Source organism: Chrysemys picta, chromosome 6 (assembly GCF_011386835.1).
Source record: "Chrysemys picta bellii isolate R12L10 chromosome 6, ASM1138683v2, whole genome shotgun sequence".
NCBI classification, from domain to species: Eukaryota; Metazoa; Chordata; order Testudines; family Emydidae; genus Chrysemys; species Chrysemys picta.
The window spans coordinates 67657467-67684148 of NC_088796.1; the positions used below are offsets into that span (position 1 = coordinate 67657467).

The window sequence follows — 26682 nt, forward strand, 5'->3', positions numbered from 1 at the left end:
CTCTGCTCATAAGTTATGTGTTCCAGCCCCCTAATCATTTTTGTTGCCCTCTGCTGGACTCTTTCCAATTTTTCCACATCCTTCTTGTAGTGTGGGGCCCAAAACTGGACACAGTACTCCAGATGAGGCCTCACCAATGTCAAATAGAGGGGAATGATCACATCCCTCAATCTGCTGGCAATGCCCCTACTTATACAGCCCAAAATGCCGTTAGCCGCCTTTGCAACAAGGGCTCACTGTTGACTCATATCCAGCTTCTCGTCCACGGTAACCCCTAGGTCCTTTTCTGCAGAACTGCTTCCTGGCCATTCAGTCCCTAGTCTGTAACAGTGAATGGGATTCTTCCGTCTTAAGTGCAGGACTCTGCACTTGTCCTTCTTGAACCTCATCAGGTTTCTTTTGGCCCAATCCTCTAATTTGTCTAGGTCCCTCTGTATCCTATCCCTACCCTCCAGCGTATCTACCACTCCTCCCAGTTTAGTGTCATTTGCAAACTTGCTGAGGGTGCAATCCACGCCATCCTTCAGGTCATTAATGAAGATATTGAACAAAACCGGCCCCAGGACCAACCCTTGGGGCACTCCGCTTGAAACGGGCTGCCAACTAAACATGGAGCCATTGATCACTACCCGTTGAGCCCGACGATCTAGCCAGCTTTCTATCCACCTTATAGTCCATTCTTGCGCCCATACTTCTTTAACTTGCTGGCAAGAATACTGTGTTATATGTGGGCTTTGGAAGAAGTAATTTCAGAAGTCAAATACAGAAGAGATTTTCTTTCTTAATGTTCTAACCATGCAGTGATACTAAAATATTTATAAATAACCGGTGGTCTGTAGCCAGTCTGCGGTTTCAGAAGACTTTTTTTCTGTATTTTGGACTGGGTTGTTTTTTCTCATTCCCTTCTCTCCCTCCTGTGCCTGCGCACATCTCTGTCTGTGTCTTTTTCTAGCCGCGTGACACGGATTTCATCCAAATATTTGATTACATTTTTTGTAATGAACATTCTTTGAGTGCTTACTCATGTTGGTTCTACTCTAGGTGTGTGTGCGCCCATGTGCACAGTTGTCAGAGTTTTTTGCCTTCGCGGTATCCATAGGTATCAGCTCTGGCACCCTCTGGAGTGCTGCGGTCATGCTTCAGTATATCAGGCACCGCCAGCCCTACACCCTCTCAATTCCTTCTTACCATCTGTGATGGTTGGTCGGTGCACCTTCCCTTTGCCTAGCAAGTGGATAGCGGTTCTTCCTGTTTTTCATTTCTCAGTGCCCTGTAAATAGTTTAACAGTTAGTCCCAGGAGAAGCAGGGGACAGAGACTCACTATTGGGCCACCCTGGAGCCTCCACAACGTTGGATCTGGCGAAGGCTCCCTAGGAGGGCAAGCCAACTGTAAGAGCCCCTCAGAGAGCTAGTGAACGCCATCGGTCCCCAGAGCTGAGGCAGAGTTCCCCGTCTCTGCGGTGGAGATCTGTCTCCACAGCGGAGGGCTCCAGCTGGCTGGCAGTGCATTCGCTATCTCCACCAACTAGACACGGGTTGTTCAGAGGGAGACGTTGGTCACAGTACACCCGGCACCAGTTGACCTCCCGTCCGCCGACTCCACAGCGCAGATCTCCGTCTCCAAGATCTCTGGGGCGGTACCAATCTCCGCGTTCCTGGCACTGATCCCCAGGAATACGTTCCTATGCATTGTTCACCTACGGCGACAGTTAGACATCAAACCCCAGCATCGACAACCCCACCATGGTCTCCGGAAGGGGATTCCTCCAGGTCAGATCAGGAGTTCAGCTCCTTGTGAGGCAGCAGCAGCCCGCGTGGGCATCGGAGACTTCATCGACCTTTGCGATGCCAACCTGGCAGCAGGGTCAGTGGCCTTACTGGCCTGCTCAGTGGCCTTACTGGAATGTGTGGGGCAAGCCAGTTGCTGATGCCCTTCTCTCACCACTCTTCAGTGGCCACTTTGGAAAAACAGCCTATGGCACTGGGCTCAGTACATGGAGCGGAATAGGACACTGGGGTGGAGGAGCAGATACCCATCTCTAACGTCCCTTCCTCCATGGGGAATGATGCGCCAGGCTCTCCCCTGGTGGTTCAGTCGTCCTCTTCGTCACCCGATGAGGCAATGGCTGGACCATCTCACGTTAATCCACCTGACAGTTTCAAAGAGCATCAAGCCCTTTTCCAAAGGATGGTCATGAACTTGAATAAAGAAGCCAAAAGGCTGGACCTTTTTGGGTGGAAGATTTATTCAACGGCCAGCCTTCAAGTCAGGGTGGCAAATCACTAGGTGCTAGTGGGGAGATTTAACTTTAATCTGTGGGACTCCCTCAGGAAATTTAAGGACTCTCTGCCCCAGGACCTGTCTCAAGAGTTTGTAGCCCTAGTAGAGGAGGGCACGACAGTGGTCAGATGTTCCCTCCAGATGGCCTGGGACTCAGCTGACTCGGCAGACAGGGTGGTTGCTTTAGCCATGATTATGAGGCGCAATTCATGACTTCAAACGCAGGCCTGTCCTAGGAAATGCAGTCCTCCATCCAGGACTTCCCATCTGATGGGAACGGACTCTTTGCAGAACAGACGGATGTGAGGCTGCATGGGCTTAAAGCCACACAAGCCACCCTCTGTTTGCTGGGCATGCATACTCTGCAGTTGGTGAGGAAACAATTCAGGCCGCCCCCACCTCCCAGGCCTTGTCCATCTCGGCAGGGCTCCGCTAGGAGAATCACAGAATATTAGGGATTCTACCACCTCCCTAGGTAACCCATTCCAGTGCTTCACCACCTTCCTAATGAAATAGTTTTTCCTAATACCCAGCCTAGACCTCCCGCACTGCATTTTGAGACGATTGCTTCTTGTTCTGTCATCTGCCACCACTGAGAATAGCCTAGCTCCATCCTCTTTGGAATTCCCCTTCAGAGAGTTGAAGACTGCTATCATATCACCGCCCCCCCCCACTCATCTCTTCTCCAGATTAAATAACCCCAGTTCCCTCAGCCTCTCCTCGTAAGTCATGTGCCCCGGGCCCCATTCATTTTTGTTGCCCTCTGCTGGACTCTCTCCAATTTGTCCACATCCCTTCTGTAGTGGGGGGCCCAAAACTGGACTCAATATTCCAGGTGTGGCCTCACAAGTACCGAATAGAGGGGAATAATCACTTCCCTCGATCTGTTGGCAATGCTCCTACTAATACAGCCCAATATGCCATTGGCCTTCTTGGCAACAAGTGCACACTGCTGACTCATATCCAGCTTCTTGTCCACTGTAATCCCCAGGTTCTTTTCTGTAGAACTGCTGCTTAGCCAGTCGGTCCCCAGCCTGTAGCGGTACTTGGGATTCTTCCTTCCTAAGTGCAGGACTCTGCACTTATCCTTGTTGAACCTTTCTTTTGGCCCAACACTGCTATTTGTTTAGGTCACTCTGGATCCTATCCCTACCCTCCAGCGTATCTGTATCTCCACCCAGCTTAGTGTCATCTGCGATCTTGCTGAGGGTGCAATTCATCCCATCATCCAGATCATTAATAAAGATGTTGAACAAAACCGACCCCAGGGCACTCCGCTTGATACCAGCTGCCAACTAGACATGGAGCTATTGATCACTACCCGTTGAGCCCGACAATCTAGCCAGCTTTCTATCCACCTTATAGTCCATTCATCCAGTCCATACTTCTTTAACTTGCTGGCAAGAATCCTGTGGGAGACCGTATCAAAAGCTTTTGCTAAAGTCAAGATATATCACATCCACTGCTTTCCCCATATCCACAGAGCCAGTTATCTCTTCATAGAAGGTAATCAGGTTGGTCAGGCATGACTTGCCCTTGGTGAATCAATGTTGACTGTTTCTGATCACCTTCCTGTCCTCCAAGTGCTTCAAAATGTATTCCTTGAGGACCTGCTCCATGATTTTGCCAGGGACTGAAGTGTGAGGTTGACCGGTCTGTATTTCCCCAGGTTCTCTCTCTTCCTTTTTTTTAAATATGAGCACTATATTTGCCTTTTTCCAGTCATCCGGGATCTCCCCCAATCGCCACGAATTTTCAAAGATAACGGCCAATTGGCCTTGCAATCACATCAGCCAACTCCCTCAGCACCCTTGGATGCATTAGATCTGGACCCATGGACTTGTGCACATCCAGCTTTTCTAAATAGTCCTTAACCTGTTCTTTCGCCACTGAGGGCTGCTCACCTCCTCCCCAGCAGTCTGGGAGCTGACATTGTCTGTGAAGACCGAGGCAAAAAAAGAGACGCAAGTTTCAGTCGTCGTTGTCCCTCCACCTCCTGCTGACCAGCTCAGCCTGGCCCGGCAAAACACTTGGGGGGCCAGAAGTGCTTGTTTTGATGGTGCACTTGAGAGCAACGCCCCAATCACTATGGATCTACCTTACTGCTTTCTCGATTGTTTACGTCCCTTCCAACCGGCCTGGTTGCGAGTCACATCAGACAGCTGGGTGTTAGGAATAATATCTCTGGGCTACACCCTGCGATTCTTGGCTATATCCCCCCTCCCATTCCCATTCGCCGTCCCTCTTTAGGGACCCTTCTCTTGAGCAACTCCTCGTTCAGAAGGTTGAAAACCTTCTGCAGTTGGGGGTGGTGGAGGAGGTCCCTTGGGAAATGAGGGGGAAAGGGTTCCATTCCTGCTACTTTCTAATCCTGAAAGCAAAAGGGGGCCTAAGACCCATTCTAGACCTGCGCCAACTCAACAAATATCTCAAGAAGTTGAAGTTCCTCATGGTCTCCCTGCCCTCTATCATTCCCTCCATGGATCTGGGAGACTGGTATGCCGGTCTCAAACTCAAGGCTGCTTATTTTCATATTTCCATCTTCCACGGACGGATGGTTCCTCCGTTTTGTGGTGGGCCAGCGCCACTTTCAATTTATGGAGCTACCCTTTGGTCTCTGGTTGGCCCTACGGGTATTCACAAAATGAATGGCCTCAGTAGCTGCTTATCTGAGACGTCGAGGGGTCAAGGTCTATCCTTACCTCAAAGATCAAGGGCAGATCGCGGGATTGAGTGCAGAGGAATCTTGATCTGGTGCGCTCCCCCTGTCTTGACCTGGGCCTGTTAGTAAACAAAAAGAAATTGACCCTCATACCGTGCAATGAATGGAATTCCTAGGGGCTGTTCTCGACTCTGCGTGGGCCAGAGTCTTCCTTCGGGAGTCCCATTTTCAAGCCATGTCAGTCTTGATCTCTCACATACAGGGCCACCCGCTCATTACCACCTGCACCTGCCTGAGGTTACAAGGCCACATGGCAGCTTGCACTTATGTGGGCCGTCATGCCTGGCTCCATTTCCATTCTCTGCAGGTGTGGCTGGCATCGCTCTACGTCCCCACGAGGCATGATCTAGACCTGGTAGTCAGAGTACCAGACCCCATCTGGGTGGCCTTGAGCCCATCTGGGTGACTTCAGCACACAAGGCCACTGATCGTGGAACAATCGCTCCCTCCAAATAAATGTCAGGGAGCTCAAAGCGGTTCGCATGGTCTGCCTGGCTTTCCGGTCCCAGGTAGGGTAGTACAAGTCCAGGTGGACAACACTGCCGCAATGTTTTATATCAACAAGCAAGGTGGAGCCAGGTTGTCAGCCCTTATCCAGGAAGCTCTCTGGTTTTCAGTCTTCTGGGTGCAGCATGCCATTCATCTTGTGGCCATGCACCTTCCAGGGGCCAGGAATGTACTAGCAGATCGCCTCAGCAGAACCTTGTTATCTCGCCATCCCAAGGTGGTCAGAGTGATCTTCCAAAGGTGGGGAATTACCCGAGTGGACTTGTTCACAACCATTAGAAAAGTAAATGCCACGTGTTTTGTTCAATTCGGGGGCTTGACAGAGATTCTCTGTCAGATGCCTTCTTACTTCCATGGGGTTCTGATGTATGCCTTCCCACCAGTGCCATTAATCCATAGGGTCCACATAAAGATCAAACAGGACAGGGCAAAGGTAATCCTGATAGCTCTGGCTTGGCCTCGCTAACTTTTGTGGACCTCTTGGTGGCGGCCCCACTGCAGCTGCCTCTCTGGCTGGATCTACTGTCCCAGAACTACGGCGGTCTCCTGCACTTGACCACTTGGCTGCTGCACGGTTAAATGCAGATGAGCAGGAGCGCTTGGCTCATGTCCAACAGGCTGTGGAAGGAATGGGTGTTTGTGAATAGATGTTTCAAAGGAAGATGTGAGATTAAAGTAAATTATTTTTTTTAAATTATATCATATTGTTCTTCAATGATGTGATATGCTGTAGTGATTTCCATATTTTTATGCTAATTTCATATCTATGCCTTTTACCATACTTCACTAACTCAGCTAAAGCTGATTACTGAAGGTTACTCAGTAGAATTTAGCTTATTATTCAATCTATTTAAATGATTAAAAACTAAAAAAAACAGTTACCTACCTTTCGTAACTGTTGTTCTTCGAGATGTGTTGCTCATGTCCATTCCATTCTAGGTGTGTGAGTGCCCACATGCAAAGTTGTCAGAGATTTTTGACTTAGCAGTATCCGTAGGGTCGGCTATGACACCCTCTGGAGTGCCACGCTCATGCGTTGGTATATCAGGAGGCCCCAGCCCTAGGCCCTCTCACTTCCTTCTTTCCAGCAACTCCGACAGAGGGGTAGGAGGGTGGCTAATGGAATGGACATGAGCAACACATCTCAAAGAAAAACAGTTACGAAAGGTAGGTAACCATTTTTTCTTCTTCGAATGCTTGCTCACATCGATTCCATTCTAGGTGACTCACAAGCAGTATCCATGGAGGTAGGCTTGGAGTTCACAGTTGTGCGGCTTGCAACACTACTCTATCAATAAACTTTTCATAGCTGCAATTTTACCTTCACCTCTGGAGTTGCAACTGCTGTCTGATGTACCCCAAACGTGATTTTTGAGTGCAGATCAAATAGCTAGTTTTCGATCTGTTTTCCAAGGTGGTGTCTGTCTTGGAGTCAGCAAAGAGCTCTTTTTCCTTAGCACTCAGCGGGTGTGGAAGGTGTATAGTGCATCCTTCTTCCCTCCTCATCATAGATAGGCAAAGCTTAGGTGGTACAAAAGGCATTGGGTGAGAAATTTACCTGCTCTGATTAGAAATTTTGAAGAACTTGTAATATGAAAAATTTTAAGTTGTGTTTTTTTTATTTTTATATCGTATTCGGTGGCTCTCTGGTTTACAGATGCAACTTTTTCATAAACTGCCAACACTTTTAAAAGTCAATTCAGTGTTAACAAAACTGCCAAAATGAGCATTGGTAAAGACACTACAGTCTGCTGTGATCTAATGTAATTAAACCACTTCAGATATCCTGCGCATTGAGACAGTAATGCTTAGTCAATCTAAAGGAGGAGGAAAGAGATTAGACAAAATGTTTATTTAGATAAATGGACAATTTGTCATAATAATTAACAGGATTTCTGTGATAAAACTCTTCTAAATTATGCAGATGCTGAGCAATCAATACTGGGCTTTTATCTCTTAGCTGTAGCTCTGACAGTCATCTTTAAATTACTTGACATATCTATTGTGTTAATCATTCAGGAGGATCATTATTTCTTCAATTATAAACCCATTTAGGTCTGTCGTCCTCATCTTAACAGTGAATCAAAAATATACACCTCCGCTGGTGAACTGTCTTGCTTTGGGACTACTTTTCCAGTTCATCTTTAAAGCTGCAGGAAAGAAAATAAAGAAGTATGACATATATTCATAACCTATTTTGTATTCCAGTTTATTAAAAAGCAGCCATTCATTTCTCATATTATGTCACATAAACAAAGCTTTATATATGTTGTGATAGGCTTTGTTTAATGTTAGGAACTAGGGATCTCTGCAAACACTGCTAGGTCTAATAACAGGAGTAGTCCCCTTGAAACCAGCCCATGCAGTATCAGGGCCAAAGACAAACCATTTTTCAGCACAGACTGCTTATAGCTCTAATTGGTTTTAAAATAAATTATCTAAGAAGAATCTGGAAGCTAAACTCTACAGTACGCAATTTTCCTTTTATTTAAAGGGATAATGAAATCTCCATTCAGATTTAAACTTAGTAGAAACAGTCATTTTAAAATATTTTTTAGTTATTTGAATATTAATATGAAACAATATATTAAGTGCAAAAATATTTTTAAAGCATTTTTTTAAATGTTGTTGTTTGTTTTAAGAATGTAACCCTTTAAAAACAAAACCAGACACATCAGGGCAGTATGCGGTGGTAAGATGACCGCGCTTCTTTAGATCCACTTTCGAACATTCTCAAATTGCTTGGTTATCTCAGCATGGCCATGTGGCTGTAGGAGTTTTATCTTGCATGCTGCAGGATTACACTGGAGGTACTGATAAACTGAATATTGGTGTAGAAAATCGGTTATATTTGAAAAATTTGCTGGAAGCTAAGTGCCAGAAAAACAGTATTCATTACCACCATATGGTTTTGATTGCTAATCATGAAGTACGGATATGTATGGAAAAGACAGTGTTTTCATTTTGTACATCCAAACTCACCTGAGACATTCTTTGCTATGTATATACATAGTGAAAATCACCTATAGTAAAGAGGACTAGCACAAGGTCTTTCTCTACCATGTAAGCCCTGCATAATAACTGTGCAATAGGACTACATCCGAGGACAGCACCATAAAGTTACTATTCACTCTGCAAATACTACATAAAGGGTCTGTGATGTCGCTTGCATATATCAGGATCTTAAGGGGCTGATGAGAGTAAACCAGGGGAAGGGTTGCAAGGTCTGTGGTTTTATGGATCTAGAGATTCCAGCACCACATACAAATGTCACAAAGGGGCTGACATTGGAATAGCAGCTGTGGTGTGAAAGCCAGAGGAAAAGCTACATAACTTCCATTTTACTAGCTCCTGGTTCTGTGGGTAGATTTAACTCCTACATTCCATCCAGAATAGGGTTCCATTACTTGAGTTGTACACAGTGGGATAACAGAGAATAAATGTTCAAGTGAGATCCCTTACACTGTAAAATTTCTGTCGCCTTTGTTATTATAGTAGAAATTACTGAAGAAACTTAGTACCAGTTTTTGACATATTTACAAACAACTTTAAAAGTATCCCTTTTAACATATTCAGAATTAATTTTGCATTAACAGATTGAATAAGAAACGAAGCTAACTGCAAAAACAGTTGGTCAAGTAAATCAAATATTTATGGCTAGTGGTTCATCATAGTAAATTTATGCAAAACATGGTACACAGTGGTCACGGGCGGCATCATACATTGATGTTGGGAAAATACCAATAATCACATTTTAATTAAAATATACTTTTTATGATTTCAAAAATCAAACTAATGTTTGTAATACTTTTAAAAACAATTTACAAATATTTAAAATGCTCTTCTGGCTGCTGACATTTTAGCTCTGGAATCCCACCCCATGTCCCTGGAATCCATTACCCTATTGTCCTCATAATAGTGTGACTTATAGACCTCTAGCTCTCACTTGAGTCACTGTTCTTAGCTTCCCATGCAGTACAGGTTTTAACTTGGCAGATTCTCGTTCAATTGATTGAACTATCATATTGCCATAGCCACAATCAAAAATTCCCAACTATGTAAAGTCAGGTTTATATCTTTTAAAATGCACTGAAATAATGAGATCAGTGACTCCTTTGATAAACATGACTCCTTAAGTATGTATTTTTCTTTAATACATGCCATTACAGGAGCGGATCATCATTGTTTTAAGTGCCTTTTTTTCCAGTATTGCCTCATGTTGTAGAATTTTCACATTCAAAGAGAGACACAGGTAAACTGTCAGCTTCTGGGATGTTCCATTACAGCAGTAACAACAATTTTGAGGGTGGAGAGTAAAATAATTATTTCTTGTTGCTTGTTGAGAAAAATGGAAGTATTTTGGTGCTTTGTAATATATTATCAAAGGGCTCCCTTGTTTCTCTGTCTCTGGGATTAAATAACCACTAACTGTTGGTTCATGGTATCTGTTTATCATCCTAACAGTGCATGAGAGCACTTACCAGAGAGAGGCAGGAGAGCCCTTATAAATATATTATATAAATGACTGCATTCCTGTAACACATCTTTCCAGTAATTCAGGGTTCTAGAGTAAACTTTACTGCCAGAGAGGGAATAGAAACAAATTGTGGATCAGGTTGGTGTGGCTTTGGTGCCTTCTCCATCTTGTTTTCATCTCAGCCGTGGAAGCAGTGTTATAGAAACTGTATATGTTAATTTGCAGATTTGGGAATTATAACTACTGTTCTGTTGGCGGCATTCCCAGACAGATAAAGTTCATCTAAGTGGTATCTTGCTTTGGGACTACTTTTCCAGTTCACCAGCGGAGGTATATATTTTTGGTTCACTGTCATACCAACCATGGAGCAAAAATGCTCCAAATGTCAGTTACTTCCACCAAGTGTGGAGAATGAACTCTGCACTTCTTGTAATAAGAGCGAGTATGCTCTGGCCTCCGTCTCTCCTTCTTCCAAATCCTCCTTGCCTACTGGACATACATCAGAGGAAAGAAGGTCCTCAAATGATAAGGTAAGAGACAGAAGCCCACTCATGCCCTTACCCCAGCTGGATGTCAAGACACTGGGCTAGAATTCACAAATTATAAGAAATCATATCAATCTTTCAGTACCTCTTCCGGTGAGGAAAGTGCCTGGCAGTTTCTGAAATACCTACAGGATTCTTCCAATAGAACCAAGGTCAAAGACTTTAAACTTCCTAAAGCCAGAATACTTTATTAAAAAATCCCTATAGTGTTCCAGTCCTGCTCAAGGAAAGGGACAATGAGTGATAAGGAGGATTTAAATGACAAGGTACTGAGACCAGGGAATATTATTAGAAATAGAGTAGTTATTGCCTGAAACTGGAGCATGTACAAGCTCTTTCAGTGCTGAGAGGTGACCAGATGAGAGCAGGTTTCAGAGCTCTTGAAAGTATTTCTAGTGCAGTAATAGTGTATAAGTAGTGAGTGAATCTAAAGACACTTGAAGAGCTTTTCAAGTTGTCTGAGGAAAAAGCCATTGTTTGTCTAATGAATGCTGCTGTCTTAGGAATTGGCTGCAAAACAGTCATTCCAGTAAAAAGGTCCTTGAGTACCATTTGAACAGAAAACATATGTTACCCTCAAACAAATATTTAAGTGTTTGGTCAGGGGGAAAAAAGTAGTGATACTTTCTAAACAACCATCACTTGCTATGCTGAACTCTTACAGTTTTTGTCATAGTAATAGGCTTCAGGTCAAATGAATTTCCTGCAGCCGTCAAGGTAACAGTCCTTCATAATGGTGGCAGTCTCATGTCTATGGTTTTTGAAGCAGCCTGTTTAAAAATCAGCCCTGTTTAAAAGTAATTGAAGACATTTATTTATTTACATATGCTTCCAAAAGTTTTAAAATCTGACATACAACATCCTTCTTAACCTCTTCCTGTGTCATATGAAGGATCTATGGCAAAATCATAGGCTGTAAACTCATTTTATTAATCAAAACTCTTATTTTTGGTCTGGTTTGGTGGCGTAGGCTTGTTTTTTGCTTTGTTCTGCCATTCAGGAGACCTGAGTTTGATTTCTCTTAGACTCTACCCCTCCAGCAAGAAATGGGGAATGGCAATCTAACACGTCTCCCACATTTCAAAGCACTGCACTAGTTTATCAAGCCATTTTAAATATTTTTACCCATTTCAATCTCATTGGGTGGATTTATTATTTCTTTTCATTGTAAGTATACGTGAAGCATGGATGTGAAGCAGTATTTTTCGTCAGGATTTTAGGAAAAAGTGGAAGTAAAATGTCAGTGGATCAAAGATAGAATACTATCTCATTCAGAGATCTGGGGGAAGAGTCTTCCTTGAGATTTAAAAAAAACAAACATTCTTCCCCTTTGTTTCAAAGCATTTTAAAATACCATATATACTCATTCATCAGCCAATTTTTTTTAGTAAAAAAGGGAAGCACCAGAGAAGGGGGTTCGCTTATGAATGGGTATAGAGAGGGAGAGGTGGAACATAGCCCCTCCCCCCAACAGAGGGAACAAGGAGAGGCAGCACAGACAGCAGAGTCAGAAGGTAAGAGGCAGGGCCAGAATCTCGCCGCTTCTGGCCACGCTGCTCTCCCCCCAGCCTCTGAAGCAGCTGCAGCTCTGGGGCTGGCAGGCTGTAGCTGTGCCGCTCGGCCCCGCCCCCCAGAGCAGGCTGTTGCTGCGCTGCCCGGCCCGCTGGAGCACGCTGCAGCCATGCCCCCCGGCCCAGCCCGCTGGAACATGCTGCTGCCACGTCGCCTGGTCTGGCCTGCCGGAGCAGGCTGCGGCTGCACTGCTCAGCCTGCCAGAGCAGCTCCAACCAGGACAGAGACATCCTCCCCTGGCCCTCCTCAGATAAGATGGGGAGGGATGGGATGGGGAGAGTATGGGGGTCCCGGGCTAGGAGTGGGGTCATGTGGGGGTGGTCACAGAGGTTATTCCCCTGACCCCCAGCTGCTTCTCCCCAAAAAATTTCCCCACCAGTTGCTGTCCCGGCCTGTCAGGGTAAGCAGCTGGCATGCCGGGACACTTTGTTTACTTAGGTTTACCTCCGTGCCTGCAGACACTCGAGGTAAACAAACCATCTCAGCCCCGCCAGGGGTTTATCCTGATGGCCCGGGAGACAAAGTTTTCTGACCCCTGAATTACAGGGTCGGCTTATGAACGGGTCATAAATAATTTTCCATTTTTACTTATCCATCTTGGGGGTCGGCTTATAAACGAACCGGCTTATGATTGTGTATATAGGGTAGTAATAGAAATAACAAGTTGCTTTATTGTTCACATAATGGGTGATCATAATACATATTTTGTTTAGTCTCATTTAAATGTTGTTACATAATTTTGTAGCTTAATGTGTTCTACCAATTATAGGACTTGTCCTTTCTGATCTTCTTCCATCTTACTTATTGCTTTTTTTTTTTGTATTTTTTCTCATTTTTTGGTCACCCTTTCTTAAAGAGAGTGCTCACCTGTCCTGCTCGCCTCCTTTTAAATACCAGTTCTCCCAGGAGAATCAAAGTTGTAATAATTTTTGATGCCAGAGGACTGATTGAAACAACAAAGGGGATGGAGAGAGAAGAGAGAGTTTCAAGTTTTGTTCTGATCAGTCTCAGTCTTTGCAGGGTAGCAGATAACAGGAGTTGGGACACCCCTCTATCACTTCCTATTTCCATAAAAATCTCTGGCATTCACCATATGCAAGAACCTGCTGCCCTTGGAGGCAACCTCCTCAAATTTCATCATAAATGATCCATCTCTGTTTATGACCAATACATATATCACTGAAGCTGTACATGTCTTATTTGATCAAATGCTTCTTGATGCTCTATCAAGACTTTCCTATAGAATCCCCTTTCAGTGAAAATCTCATTCTTTATTAGTTGCCTATGTGGATCCCACACTTGGTGTGCATGGGCCCCATGTACACAAGGTCAGATTCAGACAATTTGAGCTTCGTGTCAGATGTCTTTCTCAACCCTTGGACACCGGGACTGATGTATGCCTTTCTGCCAGTCCTCATGATATCAAGGTCCTGAGAAAACTGATGCAAAATGTAGGATTGATGATTATGATAGACCTAGGATGTTCTACACAGTTCTTGGATTTAGATATGGTGACCCTTTCACCACAGCCCTAAATCATCTTACCTGCTTTTTCTGACATAGTCTCAAAACAAACAAGGTCAGCTCCTGCTCCTGGTCCTGTCATCATTACATCAGATAGCCTGGGTGCTGACTGGCTAACACCCACTGAAGGAAGCTGTTCAGCTGAAGTTCAGAACATTCTGCTCCAAAGCAGGAAAGACTGACTTATAAACCTAATTGAAAAGTATTCTATTTTGGCATTTCAGCACCAGCTGTCTCCCTGGACAACATCTCTTTCAGTGCTATTGGACTACTTACTAACCTGGGAATTATAGACCAGTCTGCTTAACTTTGATATCTGGAGAGATAATGGAACAAATACACAATCAGTTTGTAAACACTTTGAAGAAAATAAGGTAATAAGTAACAGTCAACATGGATTTGTCAAGAACAAATCATGCCAAACCAACCGTATATCCTTCTTTGACAGGGTAAAAACCTTGTGGATGGGGGGAGGCGGTAGATATGATGTATCTTACTTTTTTTAGGGCTTTGGATACGGTCTCACACAATGTTCTCATAAATTGGAGAAATATAGCCTAGATGAACCTACTATAAGATAGCTGCACAACTAGTTGGAAAACTACTCCGAGACTAAGTTCCCTGTAAGCTGCGTGGCGGCGCGGCCATACAGCAGCCTATTTAGTGCCACACAGGTGCTTAGGGAACCCGCCCAGGTGCTGCTGTGGGGAAAGAGTGCTGAGGGAGTCCACTGTAGCCCCAGAGCATCCTCCTGCACCCCAAACCCCTCATCCCCAGCCCCACCCCAGAGCCTGCAGCCCTAGCTAGAGCCTGCACCCAACCCTCTGCCCCAGCCCTGAGCCCCTCCTCCCAAGCCCCACCCCAGAGCCCGTAGCCCCTGCCGGAGCCCTCACTCCCAGCACCCATCCCTTTTCCCGAGCCCTGAGCCCCTCATCCCTGGCTCCACCCCAGAGCCCTCACCCCCTGCTCCCAGCCCTGAGAGCCCTTCATCCTTGGCGCTGCCCAAGAGCCCGCACTGCCAACCAGAGCCCTCACATCCCTGCACCCAACCCTCTGCCCCAGCCCTGAGCCCCCTCCCCCAAGAATTCCTCAGCCCCACCCCATTAGTTTTGTTTTGTACAGTAACTCCTCACTTAACGTTGTAGTTATGTTCCTGAAAAATGTGATTTTAAGCGAAACGATGTTAAGCGAATCCAATTTCCCCATGCTGGTTCTGGTGGGAACCAACTGAGAGTATCAATTCAGGACAAACTGCTTAAAGCAGAGCACTTACAGCCCAAGGCTGGGGTTTCTATGCCCACCAAGACAAACCAAACCAGACAGACAGAGAGGACTTTGGTTTTCCCCGCTGGCTAACCACAAGTCACACAAGCAATTTCCTTAGACACTCCAGTTTCCCAGTATCACCACTAGTGCCACTCGTTATGGAGAAGAATGGTTATGAAAACCAATACCACAGTAAAAGAAAAAAGGTTCTTTCAATCCCAAAGGATGAAGCTCAAGACCCAGGTCAACATACAAATCAGATCTTACCCACAAATCACACTGTTGCCAATCCTTTAGAATCTAATATCTATAGGTTTATTTATAAAAGGAAAAAGATACAGATGAGAGCTAGAATTGGTTAAATTGAATCAATTACATACAGTAATGGCAAAGCTCTTGGTTCAGGTTTGTAACAATGATAGAATAAACTGCAGGTTCAAATCAAGTCTTTGGAGTATATCCACAGCTGGGATGGGTCATCAGTCCTTTGTGTAGAGCTTCCATTTGTAGCAAAGTCCCTCCAGAAGTAAGAAGCAGGCTTGAAGATAAGATGGAGATGAGGCATCAGTCTTTTATAGTCTCTTGCCACGTAGTCTTTGTTTTCTTTGTCCCAAGGGCATGCTATCCAGCGCATGACATAGAAAAACCTTAGGGTATGTCTATACTACCCGCCGGATCCGCGGGTAGTGATCAATCTATCGGGGATCGTTGTATCGCATCTCATCTAGACGCAATACATGGATCCCCGAACACGCTCCCCATCGACTCCGGAACTCCACCAGGGCAAGAGGTGGAAGTGGAGTCGACGGGGAAACGGCGGCCGTCGATCCCATGCCACGAGGACGCGAAGTAAGTCGATCTAAGATACGTCGACTTCAGCTACGCTATTCTCATAGCTGAAGTTGCGTATCTTAGATCGATCCTGCCCTCCCCCCAGTGTAGACCAGGCCCAAGAGTTCTGTCCATAGACAGGTCCCTGCATAGCTTGCTGAGTCACAAAGTGTGTCTGCCTTCTCTCAATGGGTCAATTGTATAGCTGATGGCCCTTAATGGGCCATCAAGCAGTTCTAGGCAGAGCTGACAACAACTTGTCTGGGATGTCACCCAGAAGCATAGCATAAGTTTAAAATACAGACAGTATAAAGCCAATATTCATAACTTCAACCACAAAAATGATACACATATACAGCTAGCACAGTTATAACCAGCCAATCATAACCTTCCCATAGACACCTCACACGACAACCATTGTACAATATTTACTGCAAATATATAACAGTGGTTGCAACAGTGATCTATATGGTTACAGATTCTGTCAATAACGTCACACCCCATAAGAATTAATGTATATGAGGGAGTTAGGTTCCAGGGACTAAAGACAAAAGACTATATTTTATATATATATATATACATACACAAAGTTTTAAACAAACAATTTAATATTGGTACACAGTGATGATGATTGTGAAACTTGGTTAAGGTGGTGAAGTCAGAGGGTGGGATATTTCCCAGGGCATGCCTTACTGCTAAATGATGAACTAGCAAGTGGCTGAGCCCTCAAGAGTTAACCCGTTGTTAATGTAGCCTCACACTCTACAAGGCAGCACTAATAGAGGGAGGGTGCATGGCAGACAGAGACACATACCGTGTGTGAGAGAGAGAGATACACATTACCCCTTTAAGTACGCTGACCCCACTCTAAGTAAACTGCCTTTTTAAGTAGATCAGCAAGTTGACAGCAGCTGCTGTCAGCAAGCTCCCTCTGTCCTGAGCCCTGTCGTGTGTCCCCCGCTCTTTGGAGATGGGGTAAGCGGGGTGCAGGAGCAGGGAGGAGGGGGACACCCTGACATTAGCCCCCTTTTTCTTTCCCCCCTTGCACAGCAAGCGGGAGGCTCCGGGGAGCAGCTCCAAGGCAGAGGGCAGGAGCAGCACATGGTAGTGGGGGGAGAGACAGCTGAACTGCCTGGCAATTGATAGCCTGCTGGGCCACACAGGGAACTTAGGGGAGCGGGGAGCTGATATGGGGGATGCTGGTCCACGCTGGTTCCAAGCCCCCACCACTAGCTCCAACGGGCTGCTCTTCCTGCAAGCAGTCAACAAAGCAGGTGGTTGCCAAACGACATTATAAGGGAGCATTGTGCAACTTTAAACGAGCATGTTCTCTAATTGATCAACAATGAAACAACGTTAACCGGGGCGACTTTACATGAGGAGTTACTGTACCAATATGAAGGTCACACATCACCTTCATATTGGTGAACATAACAGAATTTATTCCGCACATGGGTGGGAAAAATTAGAGGGAACACTACTCAGAGAGTAATTATCAAAGGTTCACAGTCAAGCTGGAAAGGATCTACCCTGGGTCTTGTTCAGGGTGTCTTTTTCAGTTGTATACATCACACTTTAATTATAGCTGTATGTAGCAGTGAAATATGGACAGATGGCTAAGGACAGGTAGTGTTAAGAAGAACACAAAGTATCAGTGATACTTATAGATCTGGGAGTATGCAATAAGAAAAGTTTGGGAATCTTTGCACTAGAGCTCAGGCAGCCTCCTCTGCCTGTTTGAAGAATGTCCCTGTTTCTGAAATTTGTAAGACAGCTATGTGAAGTTCCTAGATCAAATACCTGTTTTGAGAGGACTATTCTACAGCCCCTGTTTAATTAGGACTCCTAGCACCCACTGCTGAGCAAACAGCTAGCTGCTTATCAGTCACTGGGATTGGGACCCCTATGGAAAAATACTCAGAGGAAGAACAATTACTTACCTTACAGTAAACTGTTCTTCTTTGAGAAGATTGTCCACATGGATTCTGTGTTCTGCCCTTCTACATTACTGTGAAGTCCTATTCCTCTGGGATTCCATATTGGTGACAGAACTGAAGGAAGGTTGAACCCAAGCTGTCTTTTATGCCCTCCAGTTTGGTGGCGGGGGGGGGGACGGGGACGGGACCTTAAGTCTTGTAGGTGCAGGTTCAGCTCCTACAGATGCTGTTGGGTAAAAGAATCCAGTCTCACTTGCATAGGGTGCATGTGGACAAAACATCTAGAAGATTAGGTTAAGTAACCGTTTTTATTTAAAGTCTAACAAATCTAGAGCTAGAAACCATCTGTGTAACACCAGCAAATTAAAGAGATACATGTTTGTATTCCATTATCTTTCTACTTCCCAAAAGAACAGGAAAATTCAGAACAGTCTTGGTTCTGAAGAAAATGAAATCTCTCCCTAGAAAAGTCTCGTTATTGGATACAAATATTTACTGTATCCCTAGTGATCCAGACCAAGGAATTAATCTTCATAGGCTTAAACAAATCACACCAGTGTACTGATAAACGAAAATTTCAGAGATCAGCATCTTGAGTATTCACAGAATATACTGGTGGTGGTACGAGTGAGTTTATTATTGGAGTCTACATGCACCCATATTTGAATGACCTCACTTAAACTGCATCTAGGGTGAAGCCCAGTTTCTCTGTACTGTTTCACTGCAAGACAGCAATGTTAGTTACTCTTTCACCAGGATCTCATCCAGCATTCCAAACTACAGACTTTTTTTTGTCAAAATGAAGGCTATTTTCAATAGGTATTTATCTATTACTAACAGCAGGGTAGAAGACCACCTTTAAAGCCTGCTGTCAAGTCTGAGTGCTATTTGGCATCTGGTGTGAGTCAGAAAGACCATTCTAGAAAAGGTTTCAGGAGGGACTAGACAAAGCCCTGGAAGGAACATACCTTTTATTTGAGAAGCGGTCATTGGGACAATCTAAGAAAAATAACAAAATATGTCACTAGGATGATACTTGGTGACCTGAAGTTTCTGAAAATGACAGGTATTCTATTCCGAAGAGAAAAATCCAGAGTATCAGACCTTAGAAATAAAATTGTATTCTTTAAGCGATTACAAAAGTGCTGTTCTAGAACAATTTCTTACTTTCTTTCAACTAATGATCAAAAGTCTTCTCTTTTTTGCTTTATTTTTAAGTGAACAGTAACTTTCCAATTCATAGGACTGGATTATTCTGTTTATTATATACAAGTTCATTCTGAAAGTGAATACAAAATTTCATTTGAAGCAAGATATTGTTTTGCCTTTATTTTTCTGAAGCCCTGAATCCCAGAAGGCAAGGGATTTTCACTGTGTGACAGCTAGAAGATAGATTTGTATAATTTAGAAAGACTGTTCGATAGGGAGCAGCCAAGAAAAAATTGTCTGCCTCAAAATCTAGCATTGCCAGATAGTGTCTTTTATTAAAGGACTTCGCAAAAGTAAAGATATTTTTCCAGAAAATATTATGGTTCACTTAATGGGGAGTATAGGCAAGGACAAAGTGTGGATCAAAGAGCTATGCGATTCTGAGCTCAGTCCACACACTTAGTCGGCAACTACCAGATACACTTACACCTCTTAGGCAAGATTTAATTCAGAAGAAGTGTACTGCATCCAGTAGTCAAGTGGTTCCAACTCTACCAATCAGTCAAGAATGATTGTGAATGCTTTTCAGTACCCTTAAATTTGTAAAAAATATATATATATATATATATATATATATATATATATATAAACATGGAGTAGTCCACAATAATATGAAACAAATTGGTGAAAAAAGTCATGAATTTTTGCCAAAAAGGTCAGTTTCACCCACTATATTTGTCTATTTTGAATTTTCTGTTCTTCCTGTACACCTGTACTGATATCTTATTTGTAGGGAGCAATAATGAGCAGAATCTTGTTAGTTGGTATTCTAGTAAATGTTAGCAAAGCAAATAAAATTGTAAGTCAATGCTCTAGCAGTTGCCCTGTAGATTAGTTAAAAGCGTGGGGCGAGGGACGTACTGGCCGCCGCTTCCAGCAGCTCCCATTGGCCTGGAGCGGCGAACCGTGGCCACTGGGAGCCGCGATCAGCCGGATCTGTGGACGCGGCAGGTAAACAAACTGGCCCAGCCCGCCAGGGGCTTTCCCTGCACAAGCGGCAGAACAAGTTTGGGAACCACTGTTTTAGATGATTTCCCAGTACCATTGTGTGGTAGCATTGTGACCCATGTCAGCCTGTCTTTCCCATATTCATTTGTTTTATACAAAGTTTTTCTCTAACACCAGCTCAGATGAACAAGAAATAATAATTTGTGTATAATAAATATAGCAGGATGGAAGGATTTGTCTGTTGACCCATCCAGGTAGAGCCAGTGTTGAAATTCTGCAGGGAGATGCTGACAGATTCATTTTGACTCACTGTGTGAGTACAGCTTGTTAACTCTACCTTGGATAGAGGGGAGATGAGTTTCCCTCTGGCTAGAGGGAACTTGGGTCTAGCAAAGGTGAAACTCTACATCGGGGTAGGCAACCTATAGCATGCGTGCCAAAGGCGGCACGCAAGCTGATTTTCAGTGGCTCTCACGCTGCCTGGGTCCTGGCCACCAGTCTGGGGGGCTCTGCATTTTAATTTAATTTCAAATGAAGCTTCTTAAACATTTTAAAAACCTTATTTACTTTACATACAACAATAGTTTAGTTATATATTATAGACTTGTAGAAAGAGACCTTCTAAAAATATTAAAATGTATTACTGGCACATGAAACCTTAAATTAGAGTGAATAAATGAAGACTTGGCACACCACTTCTGAAAGGTTGCCTACCCCTGCTCTACATGATAACTCCATGAACAGATAAATGTGGAGAGAATTCTTAGGCTGACACGTTTTATTTGACTTATATGTAAAGCCAAGCCAATATGGGATGCAAGTAGAACTAAATTTAGGTGTGTAGATTCTGTTCAGAGCAAGGTGGAAACCACCTATGTGTAGTATGTCTACACACATTATCATTTTTTACTGCATGTTAATCGCATATGTTTGGAAAGATTTGCTATTTAGACAAGTACTTAATTTGAAATAGTGTATAATATTAAATTTCTGTTCCCCAAATATTTGCTCTAAAATATATTTTTTAAATCTAATCATACAGATGCAGGAATAGTGGAATTTTTGTTAACTGTCAATTTAAGTAATTACAGACAGGCATCCCACACAGGTTCCTCATTTAAGTCTGGCTCAGATCTCTTGTTAAGGGAATTGCATGTTGCAGCTTTCTTGAAATTGCCATATCTTACATTAATGCACACATTGATTTTTCTAATAAACTGACAGACTTGTTGAAACCAGATGGAAGTGTAAAATTCTAACTGTACTGTCTGTTAAATGGAAATAGCCAAATGGATTTTAATCTTCTTAGAAACTCTGTCTCAGTTTCTGAAAGTGTCACTTTATCCTTTAATACAGTTAATGTGAAAGCTACACTGGTTAAGACCATATTTTCTTCCCTGTCTTATTAAAGCTGATCAAGGTTAATTCCATCAGTCTTCTGTTTTACTGTGATAAAGAATTTGCAGTATCTTTCAGCGTGCATTTCGAAGCGGGGTACAGTTGCCAGTTATCATATTGAATAATTTTAAATAACCTTGTTGCTTTTGAAAGTTGAGGTGCTAAAATCTTTCAGGTCACACAGTAGTATTCTAAGTAGCTTGGAGGCATAGAGTTTGCCAAAGTATTGAAATGGTTTATTTTTTTTTTAAAGTTTTAGAACATACTTGTTTCACTGCTTTCACTACTGATATTCTACTGTACATTGAATGTGTTGGTTGTTTAATGATACCTGTAAATAGTTTCCGGAAAAAAATTAACCAAATCATGTTATTTTACGACACTTATGTCTTATAAGGCACTTACATCACACATGTTATTATTAAAAAAAAAAACACGCATTTGTAAAACCCCAATAGCATTATTTATTTTCAGCCTCTGAAAAACTGTTGAACTGGCAGTTATTATTACAAATCAGTATTCATATAATAATGTATATATCAGTTCCATATCAGTCACTGGCCCAAGTAAGGACCATGTAAAGTTGCAGTCTTTACACTCAAGAGTGAAGGGAGTACATCCCTACTCCTCCACAGCTGCATGGTGCCCAAAAGAGATGGAGTGGGAACCAACCCTGCTTTCCACACCAACCTGCAGAGGGAACAGGCTGCATTCCATTAATGGACCTGGCAGCAGATGCACTCCCCTTATGTGTTATAGACTGTACAGGGACACATGCCTTCCTGAGGCAGAATCCCTTCTGGTGCTATCCCTGGAGCACTGCCCCTTATTTTGCGCTGTGCCTTAAAGGATACAACATATCCCAAATTTCATAATCCACTGTGTGTCTCCCAGTTGCTAGTGTGAATTAGTTTAAATAAGATTTGCTGAAAAGATCCAAAACAATAGTCTTTTTCAAGTAGTGTCCCTATGGGTGCTCCATTGTAGATGTGTCTGCGGCCCTGCACTGTTGATTGGCGAACTTTGGTAGTAGTGTCTGTTCAACCTGCGCATGCGTGGCTTCCCCCCGCCCCATACTCTGCCACTGTGCAGGTGAACCCTCCTCAGTTCTTTCTCAACCGTCCCTGGCTAGAGATGGAGCTTTAGGTGACCATTAGGGGATTGTTAACTTGTTCAGAATTGTTAATTTTAGGGAAGTTCCAAAAGGATAGCTTTCTTTTCTTTACCCCTTTATCTTTTATTGCCCTCAAACCTCAAAAGCTTTATTTTAGACTTTGTTTTCCTTCAACCTCCTCCCCCACCCGTGGGGGGACCCCCTTGGACAGGGTATGCCTGGTTCTCTAGGCTTCAAGAAGTGTCTTAGTTGCAAGGAATCTATCAAGGTGACTGACTGACTGACTGACATTCTCGGTGCGTCCACTGTCTGGGAGAGAGCCAAGTACTACAGAAATGTAGTTTGTGCCAACAACTAAAGCCCAGATCCAGAAAGGATAGAGAGCTGAGACTCAAACGCCTACTAATATAGATGGCCCTTCAGCAACCCTCTACTTCTAAGGGAGCTGTGCCCAAAAAGGTGCCCACGAGCCACTCACGCAAGGCTTCTAAGAAAAGGGCCGAGAGTCCCCCACAGCAAGCCCTGACTGAGCTGAAAACGATCTCTGGCTTGGTTGGTATCATCTGTACCAATAACATTGAAGCTGTCAAAGTCTGGTACGCAGGGCTTGCACAGTACTGCCCTGACAGAGCATGTTGGGATGCCCAAGGACGCAATGAGCACAGACAAGGATTCATCAGTACTGACTGAGCGCAAACAATCCATAGAATCCACCCTGGGCATGGCTTCTTCGGTACAGATATCAATGTTGGTACAGTCTTCAGCACGCCAGGCACTGGCAGACCATGTGGCGGACCATGCTATCAGGTCCACATCACCGGCTCCTCAATGGCCCTACTGAATACATACCAGAACAAGAAATGTCCACAGTAGTGCTTCAGAGCAGGCATCGGACAGCATCCCTTGGGAGACACTCTTCTCTTCTCATGGGACAAGGGCTTTCTTTATGTGATCTGGGAACCCATTCCCTCTATTGCTGAAACTCCCACTGAAAGTTTAAAAAAAAAAAAAAAGATACTGATCACTCTCACCCAGACAGACGTGGTACCTTTATCTGCCACAACTGGCGCTATGTCCCCAGATGACTCCTTTCAATCACTCCTTACCTCATCTTGCAGAACGAGAGATGCACTTTCCATCGCAAGCTGTGGATACAACAGCTCAAAGCCTGGCTCCTTCATAGTTCCAGCACACAGAAACAACATGCTCTGAAGAGGTACAGGAAGTGTTATTACACAATAGGAAAGTGACTACCCTGTCATACTTACCGACAGAAGTGGAACAGGTTTCAGATCTTTGTGCCAATCCAAAAGGGTCACCCCGGATACAGCCACTCTACCCATAGTCTTAGACTAGTTGTTGAATCTCAAGAAATCAGGAATCATTAAGAAAGGGTTTGATAATAACACAGAAAATATCATATAGTCTCTGTATAAATCCATGGTAAGCCCACATCTTGAACACTGTGTGTAGATGTGGTCACCCCATCTCAAAAAATATATATTGGAATTGGAAAAGGTTCAGAAAAGGACAACAAAAATTATTAGGGGTATGGAATGGCTTTTGTATGGGGAGAGATTAATAAGACTGGGACTTTTCAGCTTAGAAAAGACGACTAAGGAGGTGTATGATAGAGGTCTATAAAATTATGATTGATGTGGAGAAAGTAAATAAGGAAGTGTTATTTACTCCTTCTCATAACACAAGAACTAGGGGGTCACCAAATGAAATTAATAGGCAGAAGGTTTAAAACAAACAAAAGGAAGTATTTCTTCACACAACGAACTGTCAAGCTGTGGAACTCTTTGCCAGAGGATGTTGTGAAGGCCAAGACCATAACAGGGTTCAAAAAAGAACTAGATAAGTTCATGGAGGATAGGTCCATCAATGGCTATTAGCCAGGATGGACAAGGATGGTGTCCCTAACCTCTGTTTGCCAGAAGCTGGGAATGGGCGATGGGATGCATCACTTGATGCTTACCTGTTTTGTTCATTCTCTCTGGGGCATCTGGCATTGGTCACTGTTGGAAGACAGGATACTGGACTAGATGGACCTTTGGTCTGACCCAGTATGGCCGTTCTTATGGCACTCTCTATTCACTTGTTAAAAGCACACTTAGCAGGAATAACAACCTTTCACCAGCAGGTAGAAGGGTACTCCATTTTTTCCCAACCAACTATAAAGAGGTTTCTCAAAGGCATAGCAAACCTCTTTTCCCAATCCAAGCTTCCTACGCCACAATGGGACATCAGTTTAGTGTTAAAAGTACCGACTAGACCGCCCTTTGAATCCATGGCCACTTGTTCTTTAATTCACCTTTCCATGAAGACGACATTCCTGAGCTTCACCATTACCTCCGCAAGAAGGATAGGGGAGACAGCAGCCCTGATGGCACATCCCCCATTTACAGTGTTCTTCCCCAACAAAGTCACACTTAAATCACATCCAAAGTTCACCTCACAGTGACTTCTGCATTTCATGTGAAGCAACTCATTTACCTTCCAGCCTTTTATCCTAAGCCTCACCAGGATAATAGGGAAGCCATCCTCCATGCGCTCAATGTAAGGAGAGCCTTAGCCTTTTATTTGAACAGGACAAGAGTTTTTAGAATATCTCCGAGACACTTCCTCTCCATCACAGACAGGTCCAAAGGCACAGCGATTTCAGCTCAAAGACTCTCTAAATGGGTCTTGAACAGTTTTAAACTCTGTTACTAGATTCACAATTTAGCACCTCCATGTACAGTCCACACACATTCTATGAGACTGATTTCTTCATCTGTCGCCTTCTCCAAGGGTATCCCTATATTAGAAATCTGCAAAGCAGCTACCTGGGGATTGGCACATACCTTTGCAGAACACTATGCCATCCTCGGGGACTCTGCTACAGATGCCAGATTCAGCGCCACGGTACCATCATCCATAACAGACTCGTCTCCGAAGCCTCAGCCTCTACTGAGGGCTACTGCTTGGGAGTCGCCTACAGTAGAGCCCCATAGGGACGCTACTAGAAGAAGTTGTTACTCACCTTGTGCAGTAATGATGGTTCTTCAAGATGTCTGTCCCTATGGGTGCTCCACGGCCCACCTTTCTCCCTGTACTTCAGAGTTCTCATCATAACTTTGCAGTAGAGAAGGAACTGAGGAGGGTTCATTCACATAGCATTGGTTAGCCGTGTGGCAGAGCACGAGAAGGGAGGCAATGCATGCACGGGATGAATGGACACTGCTACCAAAGTTCTAGCAGTGCAGGGATGCAAACACATTTATAGTGGCGCACCCATGGGGGACACATCTCGAAAAACCATCGTTACTGCACAAGGTAACTACTTCTTACACAGTATAAAAATATATAGTACAATGCACAGCCTTGCTCTATAACCATGTGTAGTCATTAAGATCAGTTGGGAGTCACTTGCTAATGGAGGTTGGGGATTTAACTCATGGATTTCTTAGCTGAAGGCTCTTGTTTTTGGAATTCATTATACTTGGTGGTCTGCCAGGACTTGAGTGTAGCAAACTTCAGAGCATGATGCAAGACCTCTTAATTTTGGTTTCGTTTTGTCCTTTTTTTTTTCTTGAGACAAAATGACATCGTAGCTGCTGATATTTTTGGAGATTGCACAGTGCTTCTGTAATGTTGCCCACTATGGTCAGTTTTATATAATTAATGATTTTTCATTTTATTACTAGAAAGTTCTTCAGACATTGTTAATAATAATAAATTAATTAAACAGCCTGAAAGTAGTATAAATAGAACAGTCTGGATACAGTAAAGCATTTGAGGAGTTTAGGGGTCAACTTTTATTTTTTTTTTATTTTTAAGAAGTTAATTGAGGCTAGATTCTTCAACTCTCATTGACATTCTGTAGCACATAGCACAAACAGTCCCACTGACTTTAATAGGACTACTCAAGTACGTATGTTCTTATTAATATAGGGGTTGTAGAAATATGCCCTCCATTGTTAGGTGCCCACCTCATGATTTGAGGCAAGACTTCTGTGCTGTGAGTAGGAAATCAAATGCAGTGTGTCAAAGGGACGGTAAATGGAAGCCATGTTCTACTGCAGATTCATTTTGATTATCTATTATTTTATAGAGATGGAGCCAAATAAAAAGGAGCATTCTCAGAATATCACTAATATGATATGGTGTTTACGTATGACCAGTAACCCATTTCTTACTATACATTACCAGGAATTTCATTATTAGTTTTGTACACTTCGGCAAAGGAAAAATTACGATGTCAACATATATATGAATCTATCTAGTCTAAAAAATATTCCCCCAAAACGAAGGCTTCAATACTTAAAATTACAACAATGCCAATGGATTTGATTGTAACTGTGG

The 26682-nt window shown here is 43.6% G+C and overlaps 1 protein-coding gene across 11 annotated transcripts in view; it reads left to right on the top strand.

Annotated features, from left to right (window-relative positions):
• FER (FER tyrosine kinase) overlaps nt 1-26682 on the top strand; it is a 412813-nt gene that overhangs the window by 108320 nt on the left and 277811 nt on the right. The window contains exon 11 of one of the 11 annotated variants that reach the window (XR_010588819.1): nt 7567-7683. The exons of the other annotated variants lie outside the window; for them this stretch is intronic. The gene's annotated coding sequence lies outside the window, so the exon portion shown is untranslated. The remainder of the gene's footprint in view (nt 1-7566; nt 7684-26682) is intronic. 11 annotated transcript variants of the gene reach the window in all.